We start from the raw sequence: 5,000 nt of genomic DNA on the forward strand, positions 1-5,000 counted from the left end.
CCATACCCCCACCTGAGGCGCTAGAGAGCTACAGGAAGTGAGTTGGCTGCAGTTGGGAGAGGAAGGCTCTCCTCCATTTTGTTTATTTTTCTTTTGTGTTTCTTTTACTTCAACTTAAGTTTTTTGTGCTTTTTTGGTAGTTTTAAACCACCCAACAGCAGCATCTCGGTTGGCTGGAGGGTGGTTAACCTTTTTTTGCTTTTTTTTCTTTAAAATGGACGGATTAATGGATAATGACACAGGACCGGCTGGAGGAACACGAATGGTACATGACACTGGACTGGGCGGAGAGACATGCATGGCAAACAACACTGGACTGGACTATCAACAACGAGCAGGATACAGGAAAAAACAAGACGCAAGAGACAACCCAAGTGGAAAGAAATATTTGAAGGAGGCAACACTGATTGTGAATGTGGAACATGTAAATGAGGTGAGAGCTGTGGATATTATTAAAGCAGTGACGGACAAGTGTGGAAATGGAAAAATTCTAGCGTTAAGGCCAAGACAAGGAAAAGAGTTTGAATTAACAATGGAAAAGGAGGAATCGTGTGAGGATTTAATCGATGGACTGACAATTAAAGGGGTGAACTGTGAAATAAAAAAACTGCAAAATAGAGATTACGTTGTTTCCTTCATGCACCTGCCCGTCTACCTGGACGACACTGAAATTATTAGAAAATTGGAAGGATGGGGAGTTAAACCTCTTTCAAAAATTAAAAGAAGATGCTACCCGGGCACTGAAATAGAGGATGGAACAAGGTTCCTAAAGGTAAGGTTCCCTAAAGAGGTAGCATCATTGCCTTACAGCACGAGGCTGGAAACGGCAGAAGGGTTGCAGTATTTTACGGTGATGCACAGCCACCAGGTGAAGACCTGTAGACTGTGCATGAGCCCAGACCACCTGCTAAAAGAGTGCCCTGAGTTTACATGCTACAAGTGCGATGAAAGGGGACATTTTGCAAGAGACTGTAACGCAGTCAGGTGCCCGGAGTTTCAGCAAATTTTAAATAAGTGTGAGTGTTGGATGGAGGACGAGGAAGGAGGCACGGAAAGTCAGGTGGACGGACAGGTGCGTGAAGGAAACGGGAGGAGGACGGAGAAACTTGCGAAACACAAGAGGAAGGATTACAACAAAAAGAAACAGAAGGAGCAACAGGCAACCGAGAGGAAGGAGAAGAAGAAAAAGGGAACGATGAACTTAAGGAACATGCAACACAACAAGACACCCACTGGACAGAAATGGAAACATTGGACACTTCTAAAAGTTTTCTGGACGACGTAGAGAGAGATGGACAAAGAATGGGAAATCAAAACAAAGAAACAGACAATGGAGAGCAAGCAAAGATGGACAACATGGGAAAGGACAGAGAGGGGAGAGGACTAATTAGAAGGAGAGCCTTAAAGGTAAAACCAAATGTGGAAAATGCAAGAAAAAAATCATGACAAATGTAAACAGATATGAAGTGTTAAGTGGGCTGGAGGGAGAAGATGGTGTATAATGTTTTCTAGGTATTTGTTTTTATTTCTTTTAATGGTTTTAAGTTGTGTTACTTTTAATGCAAGGGGATTGATGGACATGAGAAAATTTGAAAGACTGAAAGAAAAATGCAAAGGAGAAGATGTTATCGCTTTGCAAGAAACAAACTGGAAAGAGAGTGTGATGATGGACTATAAAAAGAAATGGGAAGGAGATATTTTATATAACAATGGGGATGGAAGGCTTGGAAGAGGTGTAGCGTTTTTAATGAGGAAAGATGTGTTTAATGCAAGCAAAGTAGTGTATAAAGATAAGATAGGGAAATGTATGGTATTAGAAGTAAATTATGAAGGACGTGAAATTATTTTAGCGAATGTACATGCAGCAGTGGAAGAGAAGGAAAAGAAAGAGTTTTTTAATGTTTTAAGAAACATTGTAAAGAAGTATAAAGAAATAATTATGATGGGGGATTTTTACACAGTTTTTAGTAAACAAGATATGGCTGAAGGAATGGTTTTTAAAACAGATACAGGAAGAAAAGAATTAAAAGCATTAATGGATGAAAACAATATGATAGATGTGTGGAGAGAAAGAAATGAAAAGAAAAAAGAATTTTCGAGAAGACAAATAGTAGGGCAGTTTGTATGCCAAACTAGAATTGACTTTGTTTTATGTACAAGAAATGTGGAGAATTTTATAGAAAATATTAAGTACAAAGAAACAAGTTTTAGCGATCATAAGATTTTATCTTTTAAGTTGGACTGGAGTCAAATGCAAAGAGGTCCTGGAGTATGGATTTTAAATACACAGATTTTAAAGAATGAAGATTATGTTTTAAAAGTGAAAGAAATTATAGAAAAAGAAAAGGAAAATGGAATGTATGAAGAGGATAAGAGAATATGGTGGGAGAGTGTAAAGTTTTTAATCAAAAAATTCTCAATCAGGTATTGTAGTTCTATTCAGAAATGCAAAAGATCCAAAGAAAGAGGAATAAAGGAAAGTTTGGAAATGGAATTGAATAAAGAATTTAAAGACATACAAAAGATAAAGGAAATGGAGGGGAAACTGAAAGAAATAGAAGAAAAGGAATATGAGGGGGCGAGGTTAAGAAGCAAAGCAAAATATGTGGTGGAGGGAGAAAAATGTACAAAGTTCTTTTTTGATCTGGAAAAAAATAGAGGGAAAGCTGAAACGATAAAAGAAATAAGAGGGGAAAATGGGGAAATTGTAGAAGGGAATGAAAAGATTTTAAAAGAAATAAAGAATTTTTATGAGGATCTGTTTAGTGCAAGGGGGGTGGAAGAGGAGGAAAAAAAGGAACTGTTGAATCAGATAAAAGCAAAAGTAAGTGAGGAACATAAAAAAGAATGTGACCAAGAAATCAGGGAAGACGAGATTGAAAGAGCAATAAATCAACTGAATAAAAAGAAAAGTCCAGGAATAGATGGTTTGGGAACTGAATTTTATGTCTGTTTTAAAGAAGTTTTAACAAAGATTTTAAATGAGGTTTTTAAAGAAATTTTTGAAAAGGAAGAGATTAATGAAAGAACAAGGATGGGGTTAATGAAATTGATATATAAAAGGAAAGGAGAAAAAGTAGATCTAAAAAACTACAGACCAATCACGATGTTGAATACAGATCTTAAGATTTTAGCGAAGGTTTTAGCAAACAGATTAAAGGAAGTAATGCCAAGTATAATTAAAACAAACCAAGCATATGGAGTCAAAGGAAGAGATATAGCCGACATAACAATGAGTATAAGGGACACGATATGGTACATGAAAGAAAAAAATGAAGAAGGATATATAATTAGTTTGGATTTTGAAAAAGCTTTTGATAGGGTTGAGCACGGGTATTTATTTGAGGTTTTAAGGAGTTTTGGGTTCGGGGAAAATTTTATTAAATGGATTGAGATTTTATATAAGGGTGCACTAACAAAGATAAAATGTAATGGGTTTTTAACAGAGTGTTTTAAAATAACAAGGTCAATAAGACAGGGTTGTCCACTCTCAGCATTATTGTACTCACTTGTTTCTGAACCCTTGGGACTGGCTATAAAACAGAATGAAAGATTAATAGGGATAGAAATTGAGGGAAATAAGGCTGAGGGGAAAGTTTTTCAATATGCTGATGACACAACAATAATTGTAAAGGGAAAAGAGAGTGTTAAAGAAGTTATGAAGTTGGTAAAAGAATATTGTAGTGGGTCTGGAAGTAAAGTAAATGAGGAGAAAACGGTATATATGAGATTTGGTAAAGCTATGGTTTTAATGGATTGTTTTAATTTTAAGGAAGTGGAAGAAATGAGGATTTTAGGAGTTGTAATGGGAAAGAATGAGAGGAAAGTAAGAGATGAAATGTGGGAGCAACTAGTAACAGATATAGAGAGAAGATTAAATTTTTGGAAATTGAGAACTTTAAACTTGAAGGGGAAGGTTTTAATATTGAATGTTTTAATGGTTTCTAAACTTTGGTATGTTTTATATGTTTCTGAAATACCTTTATGGACAGAACGGAGGTTGAAGAAATGTTTTCTTGACTTTTTATGGGAGGGGAAACCAGCAAGGATTGCACATAATACGATTTTAGGGGCGATAGAGAAGGGGGGCTTAGGTTTAATGGATGTGGAACAGCGAAAAAATGCGTTGAGAGTAAAAACTGTTAAGAAATACCTGCAACAAGATAACAAAACTGAGTGGAAAAAAACAATGAAATACTTTTTAAACAAATGTGGGGATTTTAACATGGGGGACGGAATATTATGGATGAAAACAAAAATTTGGATGACGGAAGGATTACCCGAATTTTATAGAGAAATTTTTAGTGCCTGGGGGAATTTTTTAACGAAAATCGAGTACAATCCGCATGGAAGAGAAAACATTTTAAATCAACCTCTGTTCTTAAATAACAACATTTTAAAACAAGAGAAAGCAATATTTTTTAAAAAATGGATGGATGTGGGGATAACAAGAGTGAGAGATGTTTTGTATGAATTTAAAGAGGGCTTTTTACCGATACAATATATTGTGGATGCGATGGAGGAAGCAAAAGAAGAATACAGTAAACAAGAAATAACAAATAAATATGAAATTATTAAAAATGCAATACCCAAAGAGTGGATTAAAAGAATAGAGAGTATGGAAAGAGAGCAAACAGAGGGAAATATTTTTGTGAAACTGGGGGGAAAAATGTATGATTTTAAAGAATGTACTGTAAAAATGTTTTATTGTGTTTTTAGAGATGGTGTTTTTAAAGAGCCGATTGTAAATAAGTACTGGGTGGAAAAATTCAAGGATCTAAAAGAAGAATGTATATGGAGAAACATGAGGGGGAGGTGTGTTGAAACAAAGTTAGGATGTTTGGAATATTTTATAAGGCATAAAGTGGTTTTTACTGAGTCTGTTTTAAACAAGGTGGGAATGGAACAAAATCCAATGTGTAAAGTGTGTCATGAAAAAGAAGAGGGGATTTTAGATTTGTTTTTATATTGTAAAGAATTGGAGGATTTTCTAAGGAAAT

Source organism: Garra rufa, chromosome 1 (genome assembly GCF_049309525.1).
Source record: "Garra rufa chromosome 1, GarRuf1.0, whole genome shotgun sequence".
Lineage (NCBI taxonomy): Eukaryota > Metazoa > Chordata > Actinopteri > Cypriniformes > Cyprinidae > Garra > Garra rufa.